The following is an 8,101-nucleotide window of genomic DNA, read 5'->3' on the forward strand; positions in this document are numbered from 1 at the left end:
AAGAAAAGGCTAGGTGGCGAATGGTAAGACCAATGTTGGGCATTGCTGGAAAAGCTTTAATCAAGGCGAACTATCAAGGGGTTCCCATTATAACCCAACCGCGTAAGGAACGCAAAAACCGGGAACATAACACCGATATGACGGAAACTAGGGCGGCAAGAGTGGAACAAAACACTAGGCGAGAGGCCGAGCCTTCCACCCTTTACCAAGTATATAGATGCATTAAGATAACATGGCAATATAATGATATCCCAACAAGTAAATAATGTTCCAACAAGGAACGGTCTCGAATCTTCACCTGCAACTAGCAACGCTATAAGAGGGGCTGAGCAAAGCGGTAACATAGCCAACCAACGGTTTGCTAGGACATGGTGGGTTAGAGGCTTGACATGGAAATTTGGGAGGCATGATAAGCAAGTGGTAGGCATCGAAGCATAGGCATAGCAAAAGAGCGAGCATCTAGCAAAGCAAAGATAGTAGTGATTTCGAGGGTATGATCATCTTGCCTGCAAAGTTGTCAGAGTTGACTGGATCCTCGAAAGCAAACTCAATGGGCTCCTCGTTAGCGAACTCGTCTCCTGGCTCTACCCAAACAAGACAAACAAGCAAACGGAGCACAATCAACCACGTGCTAACTCAAACAACATGATGCAAAGATGGTATGCTATGCGGGATGCGATGCGGGATGCATATGCAAGAATGGACAAGTAATGCATGAACCTGGCCTCAACATGGAAATCAAAGTGTGCCACTGGAAAGATGAGATGAAATTGCTTGAAAACGATATAAAGAACACCGGAATCGGAGTTACGGTTTGGAAATGGCAAGCGATTCAAATATGACCACGTTCTGCGATTTACAGCATGTAGCCATCTAAATGCAACAAGATGAACATGCTACAACACTCAAACATGGCATCAAAATACATGGTAGGAATCCATTCATGAAGCTTAACAAAAGTCTAGCACTGAGCTACGACCAATTCATCCATTAACAGGTTCAAACAAGAATGGAAAAATGCATTTGGTAAACAGATCTCAGACTTAGTGAAATTAACATTTGTCTGGAATTTCAGATCAGATAGCACTCTTTGGAGCATGAAAACTATATGCTACAGGACCTGAACATGGCAAAGTAAAGCATGGCATGGAGCTACTCAAAGAAATTAACAAAAGTCCCTTAGTGACCTTGAGCCAAAAGGGATCAGAAAATACATTTGCAAGCATGTGAACATGGCAAAAACATAATCAGTTCTCAGACTTAGTGAAAACTGGAGCATGCTGAAACAGATATCAAGTAGGCATATTTACGAGCTCGATGCACTCACTGCAGAGCAAGTCATGACAATCAAAGCATACACCCATCAAGAATGCACAAAATACAAGCTAACATGGCGAGAACAATAGCATAGCATGCACGGATCAACTACAACATCCTCGGCCAAATTGCTAACAAGTAGACAATCTGCCCAGATTCACGAAATGACAAAAGTAGAGCTCGATTGACTCAAGCTAGGGTGCTCCATAATTGCAAAAAAAAGACATGGATAGATAGAGCACTACAAGATTAACAAAACATCCTTACTAATCATCCTCAAAAGAGGCACAGATCACTAGGAAACAACATGAACATATGGCCATATGAGATAAACAGTCCAAGGACTTAGTGGAAATGCTAAGTCCCTAAAATCAGCATTAACAAATGCCTCACTTTGCAAGCTTGTGCTAGTCACCACACACATCACAAAAATACATGGGTTGCACCTCTGGATAGATGGCAAAACATATAACAAAACACATGTAGAGCACCTGGGCATATCATGCACACAATAATCATGGCAAAAATGACAAATATCCAATTGGATCAGCAGATCTGACAATTATCTCAAATAGCATTCTTCTAATAGCATTTCAGGCATCAAGATGAACTCAAATGAAAATGATGCAATGAGATGAAATGATTTACTCTCTGAGATGAACATTTTGATATGCTATATGCCCAAAACGGAGTTACGAATGAGGAGTTACGATGCGATGAACAGGAGCAAATAATTAGGGTTTCGGGGCAAAAGTCAACCCAAACGGGATCTTAGATCCAGATCCGGACAGCACGCGGATCGAGGTTGGGCGGAGCTTCGCCGGAGTTCCTGTACGCCGGTGGACGAGGTGGCCGGAGTTTGTGGTTGCGGTGGCCGGCCGGAGGAGGATGAGGACGGAGAGGAGGCGGACGGTGTGGTGGCCGCGGGGTGCGGCGGCCGGGGCGGCGCTCGCCGGCAGCCGGGGCGGCGGTCGCCGGGCGCGGACGAAGGGCGCGGGGCGCGCGGGGAGCCGCGGGCCGGGGAGGGCCTCCCGCGGGCTCGCCGGGCCGGCGGTGGAGGAAGGCGGCGGCGACACGTGGCGCGGCGTGGTTGGTCGGTGGCGGCGGCGGACAACGTACGGCTCCGTCTGAACGTGTCCGGCGGCGGAGGAGGAGATTTTTTAGGGTTAGAAGGAGGGGATCCGAGATTTGGAATGGGGGAGGTATATATAGGCATAGAGGGAGCTAGGAGTGTCCAAATGAGGTGCGGTTTTCGGCCACGCGATCGTGATCGAACGCTCTAGATGATGGAGAGGGTTTTGGTGTGTTTTGGGCCAAATTGGAGGGGTGTTGGGCTGCAACACACACGAGGCCTTTTCGGTCCCTCGGTTAACCGTTGGAGTATCAAACGAAGTCCAAATGGTAAGAAACTTGACAGGCGGTCTACCGGTAGTAAACCAAGGCCGCTTGACAAGTCTCGGTCCAATCTGGAAATGTTTAATCCCCACACACGAAAGAAAGGTAGAATTGACCACCGAAGGAGAATGGAGCGCCGGAATGCAAAACGGACAACGGGGAAAATGCTCGAATGCATGAGATGAACACGTATGCAAAAGCAATGCACATGATGACATGATATGAGATGCATGACAATGATAACAACACACGGAGACAAAAACCTGAACCCGAGAAAATAAAATAACTTAACGCCGGAAACGACAAGAGTTGGATTACATATTGGGTAATTCACATCCGGGGTGTTACAAAGGATCCAGTAGAATGATGCTTCATCTCCTATTAGAGCATCATGGGCTTCCAAAGGCCATTTACCATCAAAGGAGATACTTACAGAACACGATGAGTAACCATTCTTTTCAACACCACTATCCAAAACAGCGCTGTCCAACCCAAATGCCGATTACTTGTATTTGCTCCCCCAATGAGACAATGGCGGAAGATTCTGCCGCTTTGAGGCCATTAGGTACATGGAAAACGCCACAAACACTATGGCGAAGGATCTGAACTACACACGGCTGGACATATGTAACGAGACTTTGGTTATCTAAGGCTCAGACTCAATTAGGCATTTGACATGATAGACAGCTTGCTAAAGGTTACTTATATGATGTGAGATACATGTCCTCCTTTTCAGATCAACTTCATAGTGTGATAGCAGATGCCTTTCCTCCTACTTGTGACATGGATAAATCGACAAAGTAGATGGTTATTAATATCGAATTGGTGGGGCATAATCTTAAGGACATAAGCTGCCACTAGCTACTGTGATGTGTTTTGTGAACTGTTGTCGGATTGTCCCCGCCCTTCGTAAGAGTGCCCTGCTCTAAGAATTATATGACATTCTTTATGTTGACTACATATTAGTTGCGCTGATGCACTACTGGAGCTTTAGCAGAACCATATAAGATTCTTATCTCGAAACGCCACACTACTAGAGAAAACCGTATACACATAATCTTACTAGCAGCGTGGTTTAAAATAAGGCACAGCAGTAGCGCGTGACCCCAAACAGCGCTATGGATATCCATGTAGCAGTAGCGCGACAGGAAGAAGGAGCGCTACTACTACAATTGCCACGATGTTGCCGCCAGACTAGGTATAGTAGCAGCTCGTTTGTGCAAATGCGCTACTGCTATTGTACTTAGCAGTAGCGCTCTTCGCCAACCATCGCTGCTGTTAAGTTTAGTCCCCTCCTAGGAACTAAGTTTAGTCCCATCTTGCTCCGCGAACAGGGTGTTTACCACCTTAAATATGTTACTTCTCAAACTATCACAACCACTTGGTCTTCATTATACTCTATGTGTAGTATCTATGACAATATGAATCCTCACTGGTTCCTAAACCGGTGAGGATTCATACCGACAATTTAGATTCTACACAAAAAGATCATTGATGACCAATGTATTTTTTGATGGCATATTATCATTGATGACAATATGAATTTTCCTTTTCCGTTGCCTCCAAGCTTGGTATAGAAGTAAGTAGCGCCCGTCCACAGACCACGCTACTGCTAATGAAGTAGTAACAGCGCGTTTTAAGGTGACAGCGCTGCAACTAAGAAAAGGAAACAAAAAAAGAAAAGGAAAATTAGAAAAAGGAAAAAAATAAAGCAATATGTTTGCAAAAGCGCTATAGCTACTTTAGCTATAGCGCTTTTTGCCGGCAAGCGCTATAGCTAACTTATTGAAAGCACAAGTGCTCCCTGGGTGATTTTGGTAATTAATGACAACATATCTCTTGTTGGACTAATGCTTCTATCTAGTATGTTTCAGATAAGTTCAACAATGGAGTGGCATGGACTAGAGGATGTGGAACCTCTTCAAGATGCTGAGGACAAAGGATTGGCTCAAGCTCAAAGCTTAGGACTCTATATTTTCTATTTTAGTGATCCAAGATCACATTGAGTCCATAGGAAAGCCAATACTATTAAGATGGGATGAGGTGTTGCTTAATGGATTGCTTGCTCAAAGTGCTTAGTGATATGCTCCATAGCCCTCAACCACTTTCTCACATCCACATATGTCCCAAACCAAAAGTCAAACTCGGCCCCACCGAAACTGTCTATCCGGCGCCACTGAGTTCTCTTGACATAGCCACTGCCAGAAACCCTAGTCTTTTCGGTCTCACCGATAGGGATCTCGGTATCACCGAGATGGGATCGCAAAATCTCTACTGCCTATTGCATTAATTTTGGTCTCACCGAAATATGCAATCGGTCCCACCGAGATTGCAATGCAAACACTCTAGTTCCCTTTTGTAACGTTTCGGTCTAACCGAGATGAGCGAATCGGTCCCACCGAGTTTGCCTGACCAACTATCTGTTTGTCTATTATCAAAATCGGTCTCACCGAGTTTTTGTAATCGGTCTCACTGAGATTAATTTATGCCCTAACCCTAACGAAATCGGTCTCACCGAGTTGACGTGTCGGTCCCACCGAAAATCCTAACAGTCACATTATGAACTATATCGGTATGACCGAGTTTAACGATTCGGTCCCACCGAGTTTGGTAAATTCTATGTAACGGTTAGATTCTGTGTGGAGGCTATATATACCCCTCCACCCACTCTTCATTTGTGGAGAGAGCCATCAGAACATGCCTACACTTCTAACATACATTTTCTGAGAGAGAACCACCTACACTTGTGTTGAGGTCAAGATATTCCATTCCAACCACATAAATCTTGATCTCTAGCCTTCCCCAAGTTGCTTTCCACTCAAATCATCTTTCCACCAAATCCAATCCTATGAGAGAGAGTTGAGTGTTGGGGAGACTATCATTTGAAGCACAAGAGCAAGGAGTTCATCATCAACACACCATTTGTTACCTCTTGGAGAGTGGTGTCTCCTAGATTGGCTAGGTGTCACTTGGGAGCCTCCGTCAAGATTGTGGAGTTGAACCAAGGAGTTTGTAAGGGCAAGGAGATCGCCTACTTCGTGAAGATCCACTAGTGCAGAACCGGGCAATAGCACCGGTTCGTAAGGCCCTTTAGTGCCGGTTCCATAACCGGCACTAGAGTGTGGGCACTAAAGCCCCCCCTTTAGTACCGATTCAGCACGAACCGGTGCTAAAGGGAAAACACGTGGCACGAGCCAGCTCCGTGGGTGCGTAGGACATTAGTACCGGTTGGTAACACCAACTGGTACTAAATGTTTTGGTGTGTTTTGGTTTTTTTACTTTAATTATGTGTTTTCAATTTAATTTAGTGATTGTTTTACATTATAATGAGTTGTAAAATCATTAGGTGATTAGTTTGACCGGATGCGTGTGGATCCTAGCTAAGTCATCAAGTATATGTCATATCCATATTATATATACTTGATCACCTACTTAAGTGATCAAGGTAATATGGATATGGCATATATATACTTGATCACTTAGCTAGAATCCATCCAGTTGAAACTAATATGCAATTTCTTTCATAAATGATATAATAACTCATCATCATCATCATCATATTAATTAATATAAAAACTCTTGCATCATATATATCATCACCAACGGTTTTCATAGCAAAGATATCATTGAGTTCAACATGGTAATGATATTATAAGCGTTCATAACACCACAAAAGCAAATCACTGTTTGAGATTAAGTTCGGGACGAAGAACACGGACATGAGAGGACAAGTACTAAGAGCATGAACTAGCTAATTAATCACTCCTGCTGCTCTCTCTCAGGTAAAATAGCATAGAACATGTATAGCTTTGCTGATTCATCATATTGGAACATGCAGATGAACCTGTCTCCTAATCGTGGGTTGCGCTTCTGATTGCTGCCCCCTAGTACTTCTCTGTGATCGTTCACAATTTTGCTCCAGTCTTTTACTATTAAGCATTCCTCGCTATTAGAAATCCTGAATGCGGTAAAGTGCATTGTAGGATATCTTGGCCGTAAGCTAACAATATTCATGGTACCTTTAGTCTCGATCCAATCAGGCACGACATTCATCGGGAGTCCCTGTTGAAGAACATCGTATAGTAACATACTTAGCAATGAAGTTTAGCTTAAAAAATAATGTATGCAAAAGATGCACTGAGAAGAAATAGTAGAAATCTTACCATCTTTCCTAAATATATGTGACCGTAGTTCAGTACGAACACTATTGGTCGCATGTTTTGAGTACTAACATTTCTAAGTGCAGGAAAGAAATTTGTCTTGACAGCATCAAGATCCTCAAGCCATGAAATATAATGACTTGTCTCCTCACAGTTTAGTTCAGCCCCGGGACAGTGGATGGTCCTGTCTACCAAGCGCCTGACATGTTTGCTTGACTGGAAGTAAGCTGTCAATATTAATTGAGATCTATTAATTATTCAACTGGTTCAAATAATCTCATATCGAAGACATAAATATGGTTGAGAAACTTACATAATGGTAGAACTGGAGGCGTCTGCACATCGACCCAGATGTCTCTATTACCTTCAATATCATCTTCCGGACGAATATCAAAGGTGATAACCATATCAGGCTCAAATGCATAAGCCTTGCATAGTGCTTGCCAAGTTTTGCATTCAAAATAGGTGTATGTGTCTGCATTGTATAATTTGACATTGAAGGTATAACCATGCTCGGTCTTCAAGTAAACTCTTTTTACCTCCATAGTTTCGTTAGGACTGAAACCTATCTTATCCAAGACAAAAATTCTTACATGGCAGGGGATACGCTAGTAGAATAGTGAAAAATTAAAATTAAAAGGTGAAGCAAAATGAAGCATAAGTCATGCTTAATTACGAAGAAAGACATGTCGTTGGGACTTACTGTATCCACTTCGAAGTTCTGATCCAGCTTGATGCTGAAGCGTCTATCATCAACTAGAAAATTTTGGCCGCACAGGCCGCGCTGGTCTTCGCAGTATTCACACATAATGAAATTGTGTTCGTCGCCAGACGACATTCCTATGTTCATAGGTGAAACATTAAACACTTATTAGTTCTATTAATTCAACTAATTCTGTTAATTCAACTAGTTCAACTAATTAATTCAACTAAGCACTTACTAAAAATATACCTAATTAATTGAACTAATTCAACTAACTAGTTCAACTAATTAATTCAACTAATTCAACTAAACTAGTTCTATTAATTTTCTTACTCAAAATAAGGTAGCTAGTTCTATATAATAAAATGTTAATTAGATAATGAAATCTCATATAACTAAATTAAATATATACCTAACATATAATTTATATCTAATTCATCTAACATTTGACATTAATATCTAACATATGTTCATAGATAGGTGAAATATTAAACACTTACTAGTTCTATTAATTCAACTAAATAAA

The sequence above is a fragment of the Triticum dicoccoides genome, chromosome 7B, assembly GCF_002162155.2.
Source record: "Triticum dicoccoides isolate Atlit2015 ecotype Zavitan chromosome 7B, WEW_v2.0, whole genome shotgun sequence".
NCBI lineage: Eukaryota > Viridiplantae > Streptophyta > Magnoliopsida > Poales > Poaceae > Triticum > Triticum dicoccoides.